Source organism: Arachis duranensis, chromosome 10 (genome assembly GCF_000817695.3).
Source record: "Arachis duranensis cultivar V14167 chromosome 10, aradu.V14167.gnm2.J7QH, whole genome shotgun sequence".
Lineage (NCBI taxonomy): Eukaryota > Viridiplantae > Streptophyta > Magnoliopsida > Fabales > Fabaceae > Arachis > Arachis duranensis.
The window spans coordinates 41,817,947-41,826,365 of record NC_029781.3 but is presented as its reverse complement, the minus strand read 5'-3'; the positions used below and the strand labels follow the sequence as shown (position 1 = coordinate 41,826,365).

General features: G+C 35.2%; 1 long non-coding RNA gene across 2 annotated transcripts in view; it reads right to left on the bottom strand.

The window, feature by feature from the left end:
• Nucleotides 1-7,250, bottom strand: part of LOC107470123 (uncharacterized) — a 14,793-nt gene extending 7,543 nt beyond the window's left edge. The window contains exons 1-3 of one of the 2 annotated variants that reach the window (XR_001588353.3): nucleotides 6,607-7,249; nucleotides 6,300-6,479; nucleotides 3,243-3,252 (exon numbers count right to left, since the gene is read on the bottom strand). This is a non-coding gene — a long non-coding RNA (uncharacterized LOC107470123). Of the gene's footprint in view, nucleotides 1-3,242; nucleotides 3,253-6,299; nucleotides 6,480-6,606 lie in introns of those variants that run through there. The other variant, XR_001588352.3, reaches the window with a different exon arrangement.
• Between the last annotated feature and the right edge of the window lie 1,169 nt (nucleotides 7,251-8,419).

Genomic DNA, 8,419 nt, shown 5'->3' with positions numbered 1-8,419 from the left:
AACAAAGAAATAACTAGAAAAGCTAAAGGGATCTTACCGGAGAATCATAACCCTCATATGTAGAGGGACCTCTACCTCGGTTTGCTGCCTTGTCCTGCCATTAATTATTCGGATTTCCATAAGGAACTTTTATTTTATTTTTATAAAAAAAAGGAGGTTTCCAATGACAATCTAGAGATAAAAAAAAGCTGATGAATATCTGTTTAAGCCTCCCATGATACCCCTTCTATCCTCACCCGTGAACCACCACTAACAACTAAAAAAAAAAATCAATCCCATACTGACATATACATTGATACCCAAAAGATAAAATAAAATAAAATAAAAATATCAAACAAAAATATGAAAAGATCAAAATAGCATCAAAATAGAAGCATGGGACATGTTGCAATATACATTGATTCTTAATCATGGTATTTTTTTTACCGTAGTTTGTGATGATGGTCGGGAACTAAATAATGAAGGGTAACCCATTCTGCCAAAGTGGGATGATATTGAAGTTTCAACTGATCCTGTTGAGTCTGGAGACGATGATCCCAATGATCTTGCATCATCTTCCTGTTTTCCCAAGGAGTTTATTAAAGTGTTCCATACCATAAATAATGCTCAAGACGTTCTGAGTAGGAAAAAAACTGGCTTATTCTTACCTCCATCTCAGAAGGTTCTAAAAGTGTTTTTGCCCACATATCATCATAGCTAACTGAAGGCCTAGATATCATGTTCTCTTCATCAACTTCTGGTGCATCTGCTCCAACGCCAGCAAGAAATTCATTTATTTAAAGCCAAAAACAAGCATAAGTTTTTTATCCATTTAAATTCAACCAATATATATACAACAAAGCAACCATAAAGATTATTAAAGTCAAGTCATTTAGTGTAACTCTGAAGAATTATAGAAGGGTGTCACTTTGTTGTTTTTCTTTTCCCCACTAGTCAACATACTTTGCTACTAACAACAGTATCAGTAAAATTCTATGACCAAAATAAGAAGGAAAACACGAGAGATAAAACTTGACCAACTCATACCCTATTCATTGCTGGTGACAGTGGCTTCCTCTGGTGGCAGCAACGATGACGAGACATGGTGCCGGTGACAGAATCAATGACTTCTTCCTCTATTCGCGATTCCAACCGTGGTGGCAGCTTCCCTCGACGGCACCAGGGCACAACGGCGACGGCAACACGGGAAGGAGGCAACGACGCAGACAACGCGAGCTTGCAGCAGCTCCCCCGATGGCCAGCCCGCGACGGCGCTCTTCCTCTCATTGGCCTTTCCTCCCTTGCACGCTCTCCGTCTCAACATCTCTCTTTCTCTTCTTCATTAGCGTAGGTGGCCACGCGTGGGTCAACGGATCCAAGGCAGATCGGTGATTCAGCGGCGACGGTTTGGGCTAGATGGCGCAGAGCCCGGCTTCCTCTTTTCCTTCCTAATCTCTCTTCTCTGATTCCCAATGTGTGTATGTTGCGTTTTTTGGAAAGGAAAGGGGGTGGGTGGAGGCTGTGTTATGCGAAGGTGAGGGGGGATTAGGGTTAAGTTTCAATTTGGGAATTAGGTTTTTTATTTATTTTGGAAATTTAGAGTTAAGAATTAGAAATTTTATAAAAGAATAAAAATAAATATGAATAGATGTTTTGATAAGAGTAGAGTAATTTTAAAATTAAATATATTTTCTTAAAAATATTTAAAAATATTATTTATCAACATATTACTAAGTTTAATCAATTATTTTTAATTTAAATTATAAAATGAATATATTAATCACATTTTTATAAAATATAGTTTAAACTCAATTTTAATTATTCAAATTAAATGATATAACTTTTCATTATATTTCTATCTTTGAAACTTTAATTTCAATTTATAAAATAATTAATCATAATAAAAATTGTACATAAACATTAATTGACTTAAACTTAAAGTATTTATAAATATCAATCTAATCATTTCTAATAAAATAATTTCTAGGAGTTCAAATTAATAACATAATTCATTCAAAATAGGATTTATTTAAATTAAATTATACAATTCTTTCTTATTTTTCATTTATCAAAATTATAATTTCAATTATACCAAATATCTAATAAAGATTATATAAGAATTCTAATGAATTTAAACTCCAATTATGATGAAACTCCATTTAATTACCTTTAGTAAAATAATTTTCTTAAAATAAAATTATCAACAAATAAAATAAATCACAAATAACTAATTATCTAATTTTCAAAAACTAGGGTTGTTACATTCTACCCACCTTAGAAAAATTTTCGTCCTCGAAAATTGTTAGAATAAAATAAGTTCAAACTGAAATAAAAGAAAACAAAATATACGAACCGAAGTATAGGCATTGTCAAGGATGGTATTCAAAAAGTTACATAAGCAATCAGATTTATAGGCAAGCAAAGGTATACAAGAATGACAAAGTATGATTGGGAAACAAGCAAATCACATTCTAAGAAGGAAATTCAAACTAGAGAATTCCAATTGAAAGCAACGAAGAAAAAGATAGCACGAGTTCATGTGGCACGAATAAAGATTATACGTCGAATCGAAGCTAACTTCATAACCTCTAACGCTCCCAAACCCCGTAAATCGCATTACCTATAACTTCTATTTTGTCTATGATAACCCATTAGTGTTCCGATATACATAAATCATTAGTATTAAGTTGGCCAGACCTAATACCATGAGGCATGCAATGGTAAACCAACAGTGTTAATCATCAGACAGTCATGCAAATAAAACACAAACTCTTGTTATCAGAACAAGTCACAAAGCATGACAGACACTCAGAGTATGCAGTGAAGCATAGTCAGTCCATTCCCAAGGCTCTAACAGGAACGAACTGCTCTGATACCATATTGTAACGACCCAACTTCCAGAACGTCATGATCGTACCGAAAGTAAGGTGTTACCAACCTGCTTTCCTTTATTAACTATTTACTATTGAGCCTCTAGTTCGATATTGCGATCCAGTTTTAGTAAAAATACCAGAAAATTTTGTTTTTATTTATCAAATCATATAGCAAGCATCACCAAGTAATAATAATCACATAATCATTAATAATGATATCTGTCATACAAAAGATTTCAAACAAAACTCGCATACAAATCCTATCCCTCTGTATAAAATAAAAATGTTAAGCAATAAGAGCGAGGGAACTTCTATGAAAATAACTCAAGTCATAAACTTAACTCATAAATAAGATCTATAATCGCCTGCAGCTTCAAATGGAGTCTTCGAACCTGTGTCACTGAAAGGGTGGAAGATTTTGGGGTGAGAACAAACCACACGTTCTCAGTAGGGAATAGGAATGCCGTAAAAGTAATGAAATAAATTGCAAATAATTAACTTTACTCAATAAAACTATATTTTTATCATACCTTTCAAAAATACTTTTTACTATTACTTTATATAATTAATTACCTCCTTTAAAATTCTGAACTCAAGACAAATCTCAATCACAACCTCAGTTCTTATTCACCTCACAAATTCCAAAATATAAAACTGGTTACTTTAAACATTTTTCAACCACATAATTAATTTTCAATCACAACGTCAATTCTTAATCATCATCATACACTCACCAATAAATAGCACTAACAAAAGATTCAATTTAACACACAAACAAGTCACAGCAAGGCAAACAGCACAATCACAGGGAAGTACAACGAGCAAACCCAATCAAGTGCAAATGCACATACAAGGATGATGCATGTCTAGCCCTAGTGCAGGTAATGAGCTCATTTGTCGGTTACATACCCGCTCCCGACGTTACCCGGAGTCTTCTGACTAGGTAAGGCTTCCCTATTGGCAATGCCCCTCACAAGAGTCCTTTGACTTGCATGGCGGAGCTAGTTAACTTATATCTGCCCAACACACTCACTGTAAGAGTCCTTTGACTTACAGGAGCACACACACACTCTCACTGTAAGAATCCTTTGACTTACCAGAGTATATGCTAGTTGTGTTTTCTCGATACCTCTGTAAGAGTCCTCTGACTTACAGAATAGCATTATAGCTAAGTATCCCAGGGAAGCGCTCTTAGTGGTCGTACCACCATTTATCTGACTGCCTTCACGCAGCAGATCATCACATAAACATCTCAAGAGTTGCCATAATGCAACAAATGAACAAACACATCTCTTCGGTTGCCTCAAGCAACAAATGACCTTTCAACAGGTCCTCTGCTTTTTATTCTCTTTTATAATCATAAATACGCAAGCGGGACAAAACCCACGTCCTTGCCAATAATTTCATAAACTGAATATCTTTCCTCAAAAGAATCAGTGTAACTATCATCATAAGTTATCATTTCTCATTATTCATTAAACTTCTAAAAAGTAATCCTTTATTTCAAACCCCAAGCATAACTCTCTTCATATTGAATAAATCTCAAAAAATAATTCAAACTTGAACATAAACCTTGGTAATTCAAATTCAAAATAGTATAATTCTTTTCTTACCTAAATAAAATTGTTTTCATAATAAATTCAGCCCATTCATAATACTTTAATCAATAGATAAAACTTAAATAACATAACTTTCTAAATTCAAACCTTCTAAAATAACTTTTTCAAGTAAAACCTTAGATTTTACAAAATTCCGGCAGCACCTCCCCTAAAACTCGGGCTTAGCCACCCTTACGGGTTCCCTCTTTCTCAACAAATCTCCCCCTTTCCTCAACAATTACCAAATAAGAGGTTCTCAAATCAGTCAGAAAATTCACAATTTACAATATCCAACAGTTCAGTCATAACCCACAATTCCCACATAACCCATCAATTCAACTTTCACCTCATCAATTCGTAACTAACTTTCATTTATCATAGGATTCTTTCAGAATTAAACTCAATAAACTAGTATTCCAAGAAACTTGGTGTTGAGATAATTTGGTCACAATAAAAACTTGTACCATCACTCTTAAAATTCTGTTATTGTTTCCTAAGAAAATGCAGAAAAAAAACAGCAGCAAGTAGTAAGTTTGATAAATTCCGTAAAAATCCAGTTTTCACCCAATGCCTTTCAAAATTCACGATCTCAAACAAGACTCTTTTAGCTTTTTATTGAATCAAATTCCAGATTAATACCATGTCATATGAAAAAGTTATGAAGTGAGAAACACAGCCAGGCCTTTTAGAATTCGGTTTCCAAAATCCAGTGAGTTATCCATACTCTTTTCAACATATCTACTTGGTTAAATAGGATATTGACATGAAATTTAAAATGAAGATTGTGGACACAGGAAGCTTGAAAATGCCGTTGGTTTCAACTCAAATACTTACCAGAATTGAAAGTTAAGTGAGTTGGAAGTTGGTGCTTCTGCAGTAAAGAAACAGAATTTTCTGCAGAAACCATCAATCTTCAAAAATTCATTTCTCCCAAAATACTCATCAATAAATTCTGAATTTTTTATGAGATGCTCAAAACACAGTAAAGTTTCATGCAAAAATAGTTTCATTCAAGTATATGACCTGGGATGCTCCCAGAAATTGATTCTTTCTACTGTCATGTATGCAGAAATTCTGCCTTAAGCATTTTCAACAACCTTACTTATCAAAAACCACATTTGAACTTATAACCCTTCCAAAATCACACGTTTAACCTCTTTCCAATTATTCAAAATTGTCTTCATTGCCAACACAGCCCAAGAACCCAGAATCAATAATTCACACGATATCAAGTACTTAAGCATCATCAAACCTTTTCTTTTCTACACTATGCCAAGCATAATTTTCCATATACACTCATCATCATTCAAACACACAATAACTCATCAATTCACACCAGCAAGCTCAGCAACAAAAGTAACACCATTTATTCTATCCCTTACCACATTCAGTACGCACAATCATCAAATCAATCACCAACTACAGTTATAATTCAACTCAATTCCATCCATATCAGAGAAAACAATATCAATTACAACTTCAAACACTCACAACAAAGCCCAAAGACATTCGCAGCCTTAACCTGAATTCAATAATCCAGTTGAAGCACTAACACATCATCAAACTCACTCCAAATTTCACAACCTCAACCATCATCACAATAATCCCAAACCAAACACAAATCTAACTCAGTTCATCAATTATCATTACGACAACTTTTCAATAGTTAACCTAGCATATATCAATTTGATAAATTACACTAAACTAATCATTATTCACAACCACTAACAAATTTCAAATGCATTTCAGGTCATTCATGTCAATTAAGAAATTCTCAAATATTGTTAACCATTTGCACTTATCCAATAACTTTCTAGGCATTCTAAATTAAAAACGTTAAATCCCCTACCTCAGTTAGTCGAAATCCACAAAATTAAACGTGGCGATCCCCTTCTTTTTCCAGTTTACAATAGCTAGTACGGCCGGAACAGTAGCAATAACCTCAGTTCTTCTGGGGAAGCAACAACAATGACATCGGTGGTTCCGGATAAGGACAGCAATACCGAACAAAGACAGTGATGATTGGCAGCTAAGGAAGATCAAGAAAACGAGGCATTTTATAGTCAAGGCAATAGCAAACCAAATAATGGCAACAGAACACAACTCAATGCTACCAGGGAAAAGCAGAATAGAACAGCAACGGCAGAGTAACCTACGATGAACATGAAGCATGGAGGCGATGAAAACAATGGCGGCGGACCTTCAGTGGCGGCGACGCGGCGATAACAGAGATCAGACGCGACAGAGCGGGTGGCACAGGCAGCCTCTTCTTTCTCCCCTGCGAGCTTCCTTCCTCACGCATCTCTTCTCCCTCGCGACAGGTATGACATCGCAACAGCAGCGGTGTGACGGGTTCGGTGGAGGCACAACGATGGTGACGCGAAAGTGCAGCTTCGACAGTGATGAAGGCGCGACAGAGACACAGCGGCGCTACCCTTCGCGCACAAGCTCTCCTCGTGTTTGTCCTCTCCCTCGCGAGCGTTCAGCTCCTCAACGACTTCAAATCTGATGGCGATGTGACCTTGCTCCAGCAACGGTGATGGCAAGGCGAGGTGCTGCGGTGGCGAGCTGGACAGAGCAGAGTGTGGCTCCCTCTTCTCTGATTCCACGCTCTCTGTTCTCCCTTTCCATTTCTTTGTTTCTTTCTTTTGTTTGGGTGTTAGTGTTTTGGAAGAAAGGTGGGGTGAGGGCTGCGTTCTGAGGCTGGGGAAAAGGGGAAAATTAGGATTAGGGTTTCTGATTTCCAATTTGGGAATTTAGGGTTAGAAATTAGGATTTTATAAAAGAATATGGATAGATATGAATAGATATTTTGATAAAATTAAAGGGTAGAATAATTTTAAAATCAAATATACTTTCTTAAAAATATTTAAGAACATTATTTATCAACATATTATTAAGTTGAATTAATTATTTTTAATTTAAATTAAAAAAATAAGTATATTAATCACATTTTTATAAAATGTAGTTTAAACTCAATATTTAATGATTCAAATTAAATGACATAACTTTTTATTATTTTTCTATTACGGAAACTTTAATTTTAATTTACAAAATATTTAATTATAATAAAAATTGTACATAAATATTAACTTACTTAAACTTAAAGTATTTATAAAAATCACTGCTCGAGCTCGGTCCTTATTTTGGAGGTCGAGTCTTAGTTTTAGGACTTCGAACCTTCTCGGGTGAAGCCGAACTCGAGCATTTTGTCGATTTTATCTTTGTAGAGTTCTTTTTTGAATGCGGAACGTTTCTTCTTTTGTTTCCTCTGAAAGTGCGTGCTTTTGTATTAGCGTCCTAGCCTTGGGAATGCGCGAGGTTTTGAATGCCGTAATTAATTGGTTTTTGATGCTCCATTTCTCTTGGCTTTTATTTTGAATTTTATTCTCAAGAAATAATTTTCTCTTTTTTTTTGTAACATCCCTCTTTTCTTCATTCTTCTGTTTCACCTGAAGCTTGTCTTTTCGTTTTTCGATGCTGTGTCTTGCGCTTTGCTCAAGGGAAGATTTCTTCGCTCCGGCTTTCTCCTTTCTTCAGAGCTTTTTCTCCTTTCTCTAGGTTGGTTTTTCTTTTTCGTCATTTTGCATGCTGGAAAATCTGAATCTTTTCGTATTATTGTGCGCCTGCTTGGGGCTTTTTCTTGCTTTTGAAATGGTCCTTCTGTATTCTAGGGCTCATACTGCTTGTTTTTCTTCTTTTGCAAACTGCCTGAACCTGCTTATTTTCCCAGAAGATTGCTCCTTTGATATTTTTCGTCATGTTGATAGCTTTCTTTGCTGATGAATCCTGTAAAAGAACTTTTTCTCTTGATGGCTCATTTTAATTTTCTTCGCGTTGTTTTGCTTTTTGTTTGTTGATAAGCTAAGACTGTGAATTTGGAAGGTAGCTATTTTTATGGCTTTTTGGGGTAATGACTTTCTTTTCTGAGAAAGGGTTTCTCTTTGTCTTTGCTGCAAGTTTTGTTGG